The following is a 14,216-nucleotide window of genomic DNA, read 5'->3' as shown; positions in this document are numbered from 1 at the left end:
TTAATGGGTACAGTGTTTTGGAAAGGAGGAATGGCACTGCAGTATCAACACTTGTCTACAGTCCATGCCTTGGTCACCACACACCTGTTGCAGTACATATGGCCCCATGTCTCTCTCTCTCTCTCTATATATATATATATATATATATATATATATATATATATACATATCTATACACATACATGTACACATCCATTGCTGTACACATAGATGTACATATAGGCACATGTACAGTCCACCGTTCATGGTGGGGATATCAGTTATGTGACAGTTGTGGGATGTACAGTTATGTGATTATATTGCACAGTGTTGTGCAGAATGCATGTGGGTGTCCTTGGCCCATGTAGCTTTAGCAGGCCTCACTGGCTGTAACACAGCAGAGCTGACAAATCAGTCCCACAGCATTTAACCAGCACATGACATATATCAGCACTGCATGCTGTTTTCTATGCAACACACTATGACCTACATAGATATATGCACATAACAACCTTCAACGGCAGATATCTGTCCTCCCTTCACTAACAGTTGCAGTATGTCCCTTGCCCTATGCACATGTGCAGATACAGATAGATATGTACTGCTGCCACACATAGATGATTTGCAGTTGTGGGATGTACAGTTATGTGATTATATTGCACAGTGTTGTGCAGAATGCATGTGGGTGTCCTTGGCCCATGTAGCTTTAGCAGGCCTCACTGGCTGTAACACAGCAGAGCTGACAAATCAGTTCCACAGCATTTAACCATCACATGACATATATCAGCACTGCATGCTGTTTTCTATGCCACACACTATGACCTACATAGATATATGCACATAACAACCTTCAACGGCAGATATTTGTCCACCCTTCACTAACAGTTGCAGTATGTCCCTTGCCCTATGCACATGTGCAGATACAGATAGATATGTACTGCTGCCACACATGGATGATTTGTAATGTGTAGAGTACTCTTCAGGAACATCTACTACATGCCAACACATACATATGAGTTACATACCTTACCTTTGTATTTCCCTGCTCTGTCTGTTACAGTTTTGTAAGTTTTTTTTTTTGGTTGTTTGTTTTGGGTTTTCTCCCACTGTTTCTGTTTCTGTCTCTGTTTCTGTCCCTATTGTCTGTGTCTCTGTCTGTGTCTCGCTCTCTCTCACTATCTCCCTGTGCCTGCAATGATATTATTGCATGTGTGGACAGCAGGTACAGCCTGTTTTTCTAGGTATCCGCACTTGTGCATGTGACAGCCTCTTCACCAATTGCTGCCCACCATTCAGTAATTGCATGCAGCTTGCTGTGTGGTGATTGCATTACTCACTGTGATTGCAGCCCACTGCTATAAAATGCTAGGTTAGGTAGGCATTGCCCTTTCAGCTTTCCAAGGTGGGGCTCATGCTTGCTTGCTCTGGACACCATTGTGTCAGTCAGAAGGTTGGTATATGTCTCTTTTCTGAAGCTAGGGTTGTAGTCAGTGATATGCATGTTGTACTCAAACCTGAATGTTGCTGCTTCCAGTACACACTTCTCAGTGAAGACATGTACTCACCCCTCCAAATGCTAACACAGGATACATGGGAGTAAGTACTTTCTTTCTGAATTAGACATTTAACTGCCATACAAATGTGGTTAGTGCACTGTTTTCCTGTGGCACATGCAGTGTTTGTGAACTGCTGTACTGTAATTATTACTTTACTCACTTCTGACCAGTTTGTGGTTTGTTTGTGTTGACATTAGCACAGGCTGCTCAACACAACTGGACATATTTCAGTACTGAGTATGCCTACCTACACCCTGGTTTTTGCCTGAATACACATGTGTGTTGTACCTTTGGGTAGGGGTGCAGAACTGCAAAGAGCATTTTTTGTTATCATGTGAGGTTTATCTTGCTGAACATACAGGGTTGCTGTGTACCTGTTAGTCTATCAAGGCAAGTGGTCTGTCTGCGTAGCTCCCACCTGTGGACATATCCAGATGGTAGCTAGAGGTTAGCCTATTATACTTTGTCTGTGCACCACACCAGTCTTTTCAGCACGGGCACATTGACATTGTCACAGTTGGTTGCTAGCAGTACATGGCTACATCCTGTAATATTTCTGTGTTGTACTCCTACATAAGGGCATGCTTGTGGAACTCCTTCCAAAGCTATTTGCAGAGTGTGTAACAGCAGTAATGCCGATATGCCTGTGTGTTTCTGCCTCTGCCAGGCCTCAGATACTCTCAGGTATATATTTGAACGGACTCAGTGAAAGGTACATATACATTAGATACACCTGCAATATATTACAGACATATTGCAGTTGAGACTTTCTTGGGAATCAGAGCATATGTATACCTACACCTTTTCTGACATGCAAGCAGTGTCTACTCTCACTTATTGACATTATTCATTACGTGTGATTCCACACTTGTCTGCCTAAAGGTAGTACTTTCCAGAGTGATTCAGTGGGGCACAGCTAACATTTGTTTACAAATCAGGGACATCCCTGTAAAGCAGTCACAGTTGGGGTGTCTGGCCTCTGCCCTATTCAACTTTGCCAGTATTTATCCTGGTTTGATACTGTGTGGTGTTTTTAAGGTGCTGCTGTAACATTATTCCCTGCTTGGATGGCTGGTTCTCTTTTCACAGTCATGTCATGCAATTCCACAACAACTGCTGGTAAAGACCCACATAACAGGATTTGTGTTATACCATTCCTAATTTCCATTTACATTCCCTCATTGTAATGCATGATATATTTATTTCAGCATCAAGTTATTTGTATATCTGCTTTGGCTTAGTGGTAATTCATGCAGTCTATTGTGTCAATGGTCTGGTGTTCGGGACTGACAGACGTCTTTTCTTTTGCTGCTGAGCAGAACAAGGGCCCTTCCATAGAGTGACTAAGGCACTTTTAAGCAGTTGTAAGCGGGTTTGTGCAACGCTTAGCGATGCACACATGCGCACACTCGCTTAAACCTGCTTACTACTGCTTAAACATGCTTACTCCCGCTAACCCCCGCGCTGATTTATTTTAAAGAAAAGGAAATGGGGAGACAGGAAAGTGGTGAAAAAGGGGGCACAAAGAGGGACAGACAGTAGGTAAACAAGCTTGGGATGTGTAGGATGGGTGTAGAGAAGGTCCATAGCTGCCCATTCTTTACCAGCAACAGCTGTGCATATGCAATAAATTTGGAGTGAAATTTGAAACCATCCACCCCTGGGAGAGGGGTGAGGACAACAAAGTATGTTGTACTGCCAATTATAATTATCAGTTTACATGTCCAATGGACATGTGTGCGAAATGGGCAGCTATGTATGGGGCGTAATTTTTTTGTGGGTACAGATTGCCCTTTTTTTTTTTTCAGGTGAGAGTGGAAAGTGAGGTAGAGGAAGTAGGTATGTTTGGGGAGGTAGGTCAGAGAGGTAAGCAGACAAGACAGACAAGATGCATACAGGGGTGGTGTATGACACATGGGGTGGGTGAACACAATTGACGGGGTCAGATATTTGGAAATTGCAAGCCCATGAGCCCACAGATGGTAACAGTGGAACTGAGATCCCCACCCATGGGCAGTCACCACTGCACCTTCACAGCCCCAAGGGTGGCTGTGCTGGGGGCTGTGTAGGACAGGCAGGCTCACCTGTGAGATGCGCCACTCTCACCTTGAGCTGGCATAGGGGATTAGCAACCAAACGCTGGATCTCCCTACGCACCACAGCCCGGACGCTTCGAAGGGTGACAGGTGGCCCTTCTCCGCCCACACTTGCATGGGGGGATGAGCCCCATCCCCTGCAGCATTTCCACCCGAAGGTGGCACAGGACCAACGGAGGACGGGAGCCCGGGCTGGGCACCGGACCTGCTGGTGCCAGGTGCACACTCGCCAGCTGAGGAGGGACAGGTGGGTCTGCTGGGACTGGCCTTCCCATACGTTCTGTGATTAGGTGTGTTTAATTACAACATAAACAACAGCATTCCAGATTAGTTGTAACAGCATGCAGTAATATTCCCATTAACCCAACACACCAAGGTTCCAACAGTTGAACAGCAAGCATAACACATGCATATATTGAACGACAGTGGATATTCCAACAGCATGCAGGGATGTTTGGTAGCAACAGGCCACCATGATTGTGGTGTTTGAACAGGGCACATGCATCAACGTGAATGCAAATATTTATAGAACAATAGGACATATGTCCCAACAAATATTTAAGATTACACATACCCACTGAGGTGTGGAATTGCATGGTTTATGCACATACAGTAGGGTGTAGAAAAAAACCTTGATTGACATCTTATAATTACTTTTACTCTACACTACATTCCTAGTGACTGCAAGTGTATATTCCCTACATGTATTATTACACTTGCCACCATGCATTAGGTTGTGTAATGGGTTTGGCTAGTTCAATATATACCTGACCTATATCTGACATACTAACTGTCCAAGATGCAGATGTTACTGCTACATATTCCTTAATTGCATTTATATTTCTTTATCTACATATCTGGAAGTTTTCACATGACATTTCACTTCTATTTGTACAGAACCCTGCATTTCTTGACACACACTCACATTTCTGGGGAACAAATTAACATGCTTCTCGTGTGCCAGATTTACTTACTTATGCATGCCATCCAGTAACTGACTGTTGAGGACTGTATATATGCTTCACAGCTACTAGCACTTCCATCACCCACTTTATATGGGACTGCACAACTCTGGGCTGCCAGCACTTTTTAAAACAGTACTATTTGTATAATGCAAGGGTACAACAACATTTCAAGCTAAGTGACACAGACACACTCCAGGTTTTAGACCTTTATTAATGACATTACACACTTTTCCACAGGCTCACTCCTTTATTTGTTATAACGATGCATATGGAAGACATATTCAAGACATATTGTACCTTTATTAATAGGTTAGAACACTCTTTTTCAGGCTCACTCACTTATTTTATATGACAGTACCTGCAGAGATATTATTCCGGGCATATGTTACCTTTCTTAATGGGTTAATACACTCTTTTTCTGGCTCTCTGACTTTTTTATCTGACAGTACATGCAGAGGACTTATTCAGGCCATTTTATGGCTGTATTATTGCACTACAACACTTTATTTCATGCTCTCTCCCCTATTTTATATAACAATACATGCAGAATAATCACTAACCTGCCTGGTGGTGCAGCCTTAGCAGCCTATCTGCATAGGCTTGCTGATTCGCAGCACAGTCACCTGCAGCTGTAAAGTAAATAAAGGGATATTGAGACATACATATCCATTATACAGAATCAATTATCAATTCTTACATACTGCATTCCATGGCTACCTACTCAGTTGTGGGGCATCCTGCATCCCACAGGCCTCCTGTATCCATTGGTTCAGGCGGTCCTGCTTCCATCTCTTCAGGTCTGCATGGCGGTGACAGACCTGCTCACCAGTCCGAGGAACACCTGTGACACTGGTGAGGTCATGCGCTAACCGGTTCCAAGCCTCTGCCTTGTACTCCATCCCTTGGAACTGGCCCTGCAGGAGTCTTGACTCATGACTGTGGACAAGGAGCCAAACCATGTATTTCAACTCCTCGATGCCCCAATGTTGTGCTTGGAAGCATGTACCCTCTCCAGCACCAGCCATTCTAACTGCATATGTGAGCTACAATCAGTTATGGCGAGTATTCCCGCCTATGGGGCTTAAATATGCCGCATTTCCCGCACGTTTTTGTGATTGGCCATTTTTGAAAATTCTCGGCTGACTGCAGACCTGCTTAGTAATGGTTAATCTACCATTACTAAGTATATGTATGTTAACAGTGGGTGTTTCTCCTAAGTTGTCATGGCTTAATGGTACTGTACTTTGATTATAATGCACAGAGTCCAGGGTTTGAACCTTATCATTCATTTTATTTTCATACTGTTCAGACAGGCTAGGGGGTGTGGCTGCGTTTAAGCAACTTTGCTCTACGTTGCTCCATGGTGCCCTACTGTGCCCTGGTTGGCGCGGTGCGCAAGTCCGCGCAAACACATTGTGCTGGTTAAAGCGCTATTTCGCTATGGGCACCTCTATTGTGCTGGGTAAAGCGCTCTTAGACTTTGGGCAACTTTATTGCTCTGGGTAAAGCGCTCTTACACTTTGGGCAACTCTATTGTGCTGGGTAAAGTGTTCTTAAACTTTGGGCACCTCTATTGCATTGGGTAAAGCGCCATTAAACTATGGGCAACTCTATTGCGCTGGGTAAAGTGCTGCTTAACTGCAAGCAGTTATATATCAGGATCCTTTAAAAATATATATTTTGTTCACTGATACATTGGCCATTTCACTGCTTTTTACTAATTTTTAATCATATTTGTCAGGTATTATTCCATATACTGATTTAAAACATAAGTAAGAAGGGGAGTGGTGGGACTCGAACCGTGAATGCCTTTTCTTTTTGTGAACGGTCTACCATTACGCTATTGCTATTTGGTGTGATTTGCATAAACATTCTTTCTTATGCTCTTCCATGTCGGAATTGCTAACTACAGCTAAGCAATGGGCACACCCACGCACACACGCACAAATATGGGCAGCTATTTCGGGAATTTAAAAAAAATAAAATTAATGTTTTATTTTTTATAACTGTGATGGAGGTTTACAATGTAGGGAGTGTGGTGTTGGGTGCAAGGACATTTGAGCAGACTCACTCTTGTGTAATTTCATTTTACTTTTCCAACCCTTGCAGGGGCGTGGACATTTAGACGGCTCGGCAGTCGGACACCCCCTGCTTTCCTACACGGTCTATGTAAGACTTACTGTTGAGTCAGCGTGCCCTCATGAATATTCATGGCACGTTGACGTCATACCGTTCAACTGCAGCCTCCGAGTAAGACTTATTAAATCTTACACAGAGAATTTGTGAATCCGGGGGAGCATCTTTGAAATGCTAAAAGTGCTTTCAAATGACCTGTCCCTCAAACGTGTCTACAGAATTAATACATGTAAAGGTATTGGCAATTATTATACCTGTGAAATGCCCTGACAAACCTGCCCATGCTATCTGTATACATCTGACTAATACATACCGATAAAACTATAAAAAGCCTTTGCTAATCAAAATATATATAAAAGTATTAAACAGATTATTCATAATTACATGGCAGCATCATACCTCTCAACTGTACCGAATTCCTTGGTAAACACTAGTTTTAAGGGCAAAATATTGGGGTGCCACAAATTCCCGAGTGGCCCCTTTAATTTCCAGATTTCCTGGGTTTTTTTTTAAGTTTTTTTTGACTGTTCCTGATATCATCAAGGCATGTGCGATGACGTCAGCATGAGGCAGACAGCTACCGAGCCATTACTACTTAATTTAAATTTACTGGTCCATGGGTTTTATTCAGGCAGTCTTTCCCTGGCTCCAGGTAAGGCAAAAAAAAAAAAAAGACTGCTACTGATGCTTTGGACTGGTATTTTTTTCACTGCATTGAATTTAGACAAGGTATTAAAGAGCTCAATTTGAATGTTATTACAAGACAGGCTCTGCAATGAATGTTTAGCACTGGAGTGTGTGTGTGTGCGATGCCCCAATTAGGTATAACTGGTAGTTAGAGTTACTCAGACTCAAACCCTGTACCTTAGGTACAAAGAGCAACAGCCTAAATTCTCTACCCATACCACCACTCATAATTCAAGGAGTTTTTCAACTGTCCAAAGTTTCACAGAATGTTTGGCTCATACTTTGCTCTGCTCCTCTTCAGATTTGTGGTTTTCTGGCAAATCAGTGAGAAGTGAATTCACTACATAATGATAACCATTTAAGTTTGAGTCTTCCTATCTTTCAGGAAATGTAAGGTAACACAAAACATTTTAAACATTTTATTCCAGCAACTTTCTAAGATTATAAAAGCAATGTTTAAAATGTGATCCCAGTTTTGCCCCCCCCCCAAATACATTTTGGCTTTTTCCAGATTTCTTGTGCTGCATAGTTCTTAAAGGGGAGAGAAGTTTAGTGCTAATTATGCCAAATCTGTTTGTGTTGTTAGTAGCACAAAAGGTAGCATACTTGCTTTTGATGCAGAAGTCTGTGGGCTCTACTCCCACAGTATGCAGATGGATTGCTGATACTGTACTATGTTGTACTTTTAAAGGGGGTGGATGCTGCAGTCCCAAGAATGTCCTCTTTGGTAGGGATACCTAGTAACTATGAACCTGTTATCAGTTTTCCATCCATTCCCTATTGCAATATTACTAGCTTATCAGTTTTTTATGTAACATAGGCAATTTATTCTTCAAGGGCAACAGGCACTTTATTTGTAGATGAAACAATGAAATATAAAGTTGTTTGCTAGCAGCAACCTCTTCATTAGTTACAGATCTCTTATTTTGGAATTATTTAGATTACTTTTGTATTTTCTTTGAATGTGGGTTTCAATGCTCTTTCAATGAATGTGAGTTTAGGGCAGAGATGTTTTATTGCTAAGTCTATTTTCATTGTGAAACTGTATTAATTTGTTTAGGAGATGTCTATTAGTGTTTGTCCTATAAAATGTAAAATAAAAGTTTTAAATTAAATCCAAATAATCATTGTAGAAGTAAAGCAGTATGCACATTACAGTGTTTATATTAAATGTGATGAAATAGCCAAGTAATGGGACATTGTAATGGCTGTGGGGGGTGGGCTGTGTATGGGGGCTCCAGTCCACCATGATTTTGTGAGAGGGGAAGGGCTGCAAACCCAAAGACAGCCCCGGGCAGCACAAACTCTAACTATGCCACGGATCAGTAGACCATGGAGAATAACTTTTGGAGGTCCTAGCAAAGTATAATATTCTTTTTCTAACATTAGAATATTTCCTACCATTAAATGTCCTACTTTTACCACAAAACCCACATACTGCAAGACACCAAAAACAAAATCCTAAGGTTCATCATCTTCTCCCTTCCCAGTGAATAACATTGCTACACATTTAAAAAAAATGATTACCATTTACTACAGGGTCTGGGACCATATATCTGTTCTTCAGTCTGCATTTGAAAGTTGTGTATTCCACAATCCCATTGGGGTGGGCAGGATTACATAATTATGTATGCAAATTTTATGTTAATCAGTGTACAGATTTGTACCTATTTTTCATGGGCCTTTGTCCAGATTGTTGATGATTCCAGATTGAGAGGTATGGTCAGCATATGCAGGATGTAACTGACAAAATGCAGGCATACCTTCTCAAAATCAGTAATCCTCTGTGCAGATATATCCCAAAGTAATAGCCTCTCTTCTGTGTTCAACAAATAAACAAATCTGCTCACCTTCAGTTTCCCCAGCTGTACGGTTGCCTTTTCTGGTGTAGATACAGGGCTGTCAGCACAGTTAGGACGCAAATGAGGTGTGAACTCATTATAATTGCTGAATCCCAAATCTTTGGCTTTGTGTATAAGATGTAAACATAGTGCAGACACTCTCTCAGTATTTGTGTTTGATGGGTTGCAACACTGAAGGATTACAGGTTGGGGGAAGGTAAGCACAACAGCAATGCAGCTGCCCTACATCCAGTGGGTGTGTCAGGTTACACTTATAAAGTGTTAGATGTAATTCTGTCAAGGTTGGAAATGTAAGTAAGCAACACACAATTCACAGGTTCTGTTCAGTAGCATCCAACCATCTCTTCATTTGATGGCAACTGAATATGATATTATTAACATTTAATATCCTCACACATTTTAAGGCCAGTGATATAGAATGGCATACAGACACTGCATGTCTCAGATTACTGGTCATATAAGAGAATAATGACCAACAACCACAGAGAGATAACACAGAGCTGTATATTTGCAAGCAATAATCATAACTGGCTGTGTGATCACTCAGTGCACTACATTCAAAAATAATAAATGTACAAATAACAGTTGTATGGTGTCATATTATTGTAGATGATGTCACAATTGGTTGTATGCAGAATGATTTCAGTTACATGCTTTAAAACTATTTGGATGGCAAAGAGGGATAAGACATCCTTACTGTGTTCTGAAGTTCAATGGAGTAAGTGATCAAATCCAGACCTCTGTAGAAATACCTCGTGTGTACTAACATTTTGTAGTGTGTGTCATACATTGATTTTCTTTATGTCGGCTACTTTTCCCTTGTTTTTTTTTTTTTTTTGTCTTAAATTGTTTTTTGGGGGGGGCAGTGTTTGCATGATGCAGCGCGTATCGCAATCACAGGAATGGAGAAAATGAATGGCAAGTTTGGCTGTGCTTCTCTCATTTGCGTGAAATGTGGCAGTGCACAAACTGGACCATCTGGGAAGCAGACAGAACCCAGACAGCCAAAAATAAAAACTGGATGCATTCAATTATTTCTGTTGGGCACTGTGCAAGCCCACTAAGCTGAGTTGTGTGGTAGTTAACAGACAGACCTAAAGAATGATTATTAAATTGTGGAATTTCATGTAATTAGTCCTGTGGCTGCATGTATAAGTGTAGGTCTGGAGTACAGCGGGTCCGGGGTTCTAGTACAGGGTATGCATCCATTGTGACATTGCAGTCGATAGCAATGAAGTGAAACATGATCAGGTGTTAATTTTTTATGGCAACAGTTGTAAGTGTAGGACTGCCATACAGATGGTCCTGAGTTCTAATACAAGATATTCTGTTCAATTTTACTGTTGTTCCACTTCCCATTATATTCCATCCACTTATAACACTTTTGATACTGCAGGTGATATTAATTATATGTATGAGGGATGAGACACTGTCAGTGTGTTAACAGATTAACCTTGCAAATGCAATTATTTTATTCTTCACTGCTTGGCACTGCTACTGTCCTCTTACCATCATGCAAATGCATTTCCCGGGTGTGTGCCCTCCAGTAAATGTGATAACTGAAATTGGCAGGAAAGCATCAGTGTCTATTGCTCTAGGTCTACTGGTAGACCTGGCTGGTGTTAGTGGGGAAAATGCCAGGTTTAGGGCACAGAGATGGGGTGTCCAGGAGTCCAGGATATTTATTGGACTCCTAGTAAACACCACAGCCACAGGTTTCTGCAGGGGGACTATTCTGGCTCCCAGTACAAGTCTGAGGCATGGAATAGTTTAGCTCGGGCTATATCCAATGTCACTGGTATCCCACAAACTGGAGAGCAATGAAGGGATCATTTTAATGACCTACAGAGGAGAAAGAGGGATACTCTCGAACATTGTTTGGAGAAATTTAGAATGCAGACATCCCACAGCTGTGTAAGTAACAACTAAACTGAGTACTTATAAAACCTAGAAAGCTTAATATAGGCAAGACTGGTATGCATAATACTCTTCTGTTCTGTTCTCTTTTTTCCCCAGCTGCCAGAAACTGGGAGTCCAATGTTCGAGCCCATGGGGCCAGATTGGAGAGACTGAGGTAAGCAATTGGTATGTATGCAGCAGAAGAGAAGTTAAAGATAACTTTTTTGATATTTTATAGAGTTGTATCAATTTCAGCATGCATACCCCAACTGTAAAAGCAAGTATGCATGCATTAGTCTGTAGCACAAACCAGCCTAAATTCTCTACCCATACCACCACTCATGATTCAAGGAGTTTTTCAACTGTCCAAAGTTTCACAGAATGTTTGGCTCATACTTTGCTCTGCTCCTCTTCAGATTTGTTATTTTCTGGCAAATCAGTGAGAAGTGAATTCACTACATAATGATAACCATTTAAGTTTGAGTCTTCCTATCTTTCAGGAAATGTAAGGTAACACAAAACATTTTAAACATTTTATTCTAGCAACTTTCTAAGATTATACAAGCAATGTTTAAAATGTGCCCCCAGTTTTGCCCCCCCAAATAAATTTTGTTTTTTTCCAGATTTCTTGTGCTGCATAGTTCTTAAGGGGGAGAGAAGTTTAGTGCTACTTATGCCAAGTCTGTTTGTGTTGTTAGTAGCACAAAAGGTAGCATACTTGCTTTTGATGCAGAAGTCTGTGGGCTCTACTCCCACAGTATGCAGATGGATTGCTGATACTGTACTATGTTGTACTTTTAAAGGGGGTGGATGCTGCAGTGCCAATAATGTCCTCTTTGGTAGGGATACCTAGTAACTATTAACCTGTTATCAGTTTTCAATCCATTCCCTATTGCAATATTACTAGCCTATCAGTTTTTTATGTAACATAGGCAATTTATTCTTCAAGGGCAACAGGCACTTTATTTGTAGATGAAACAATGAAATATAAAGTTGTTTGCTAGCAGCAACCTCTTCATTAGTTACAGATCTCTTATTTTGGAATTATTTAGATTACTTTTGTATTTTCTTTGAATGTGGGTTTCAATGCTCTTTCAATGAATGTGAGTTTCAAGGGCAGAGACGTTTTAATGCTAAGTCTATTTTCATTGTGAGACTGTATTAATTTGTTTAGGAGATGTCTATTAGTGTTTGTCCTATAAAATGTAAAATAAAAGTTTTAAATGAAATCCAAATAATCATTGTAGAAGTAAAGCAGTATGCACATTACAGTGTTTATATTAAATGTGGTGAAATAGCCAAGTAATGGGACATTGCAATGTCTGTGGGGGGTGGGCTGTGTATGGGGGCTCCAGTCCACCATGATTTTGTGAGGGGGGAAGGGCTGCAAACTCAAAGACAGCCCCGGGCAGCACAAACTCTAACTATGCCATGGATCAGTAGACCATGGAGAATAAATTTTGGAGGTCCTAGCAAACTATAATATTCTTTTTCTAACATTAGAATATGTCCTACCATTAAATGTCCTACTTTTACCACAAAACCCACATACTGCAAGACACCAAAAACAAAATCCTAAGGTTCATCATCTTCTCCCTTCCCAGTGAATATCATTGCTACACATTTAAAAAAAATGATTACCATTTACTACAGGGTCTGGGACCATATGTCTGTTCTTCAGTCTGCATTTGAAAGTTGTGTATTCCACAATCCCATTGGGGTGGGCAGGATTACATAATTATGTATGCAAATTTTATGTTAATCAGTGTACAGATTTGTACCTATTTTTCATGGGCCTTTGTCCAGATTTTTGATGATTCCAGATTGAGAGGTATGGTCAGCATATGCAGTATGTAACTGACAAAATGCAGGCATACCTTCTCAAAATCAGTAATCCTCTGTGCAGATATATCCCAAAGTAATAGCCTCTCTTCTGTGTTCAACAAATAAACAAATCTGCTCACCTTCAGTTTCCCCAGCTGTACGGTTGCCTTTTCTGGTGTAGATACAGGGCTGTCAGAACTCATTATAATTGCTGAATCCCAAATCTTTGGCTCTGTGTATCAGATGTAAACATAGTGCAGACACTCTCTCAGTATTTGTGTTTGATGGGTTGCAACTGTGAAGGATTACAGGTTGGGGGAAGGTAAGCACAACAGCAATGCAGCTGCCCTACATCCAGTGGGTGTGTCAGGTTACACTTATAAAGTGTTAGATGTAATTCTGTCAAGGTTGGAAATGTAAGTAAGCAACACACAATTCACAGGTTCTGTTCAGTAGCATCCAACCATCTCTTCATTTGATGGCAACTGAATATGATATTATTAACATTTAATATCCTCACACATTTTAAGGCCAGTGATATAGAATGGCATACAGACACTGCATGTCTCAGATTACTGGTCATATAAGAGAATAATGACCAACAACCACAGAGAGATAACACAGAGCTGTATATTTGCAAGCAATAATCATAACTGGCTGTGTGATCACTCAGTGCACTACATTCAAAAATAATAAATGTACAAATAACAGTTGTATGGTGTCATATTATTGTAGATGATGTCACAATTGGTTGTATGCAGAATGATTTCAGTTACATGCTTTAAAACTATTTGGATGGCAAAGAGGGATAAGACATCCTTACTGTGTTCTGAAGTTCAATGGAGTAAGTGATCAAATCCAGACCTCTGTAGAAATACCTCGTGTGTACTAGCATTTTGTAGTGTGTGTCATACATTGATTTTCTTTATGTCGGCTACTTTTCCCTTGTTTTTTTTTTTTTTTTTTGTCTTAAATTGTTTTTGGGGGGGGGCAGTGTTTGCATGATGCAGCGCTTATCGCAATCACAGGAATGACGAAAATGAATGGCAAGTTTGGCTGTGCTTCTCTCATTTGCGTGAAATGTGGCAGTGCACAAACTGGACCATCTGGGAAGCAGACAGAACCCAGACAGCCAAAAATAAAAACTGGATGCATTCAATTATTTCTGTTGGGCACTGTGCAAGCCCACTAAGCTGAGTTGTGTGGTAGTTA

Source organism: Protopterus annectens, chromosome 5.part0 (assembly GCF_019279795.1).
Source record: "Protopterus annectens isolate FY-2018-M chromosome 5.part0, PAN1.0, whole genome shotgun sequence".
In the NCBI taxonomy this organism is placed as follows: domain Eukaryota; kingdom Metazoa; phylum Chordata; order Ceratodontiformes; family Protopteridae; genus Protopterus; species Protopterus annectens.
Note: the sequence above shows the minus strand (reverse complement) of the source record.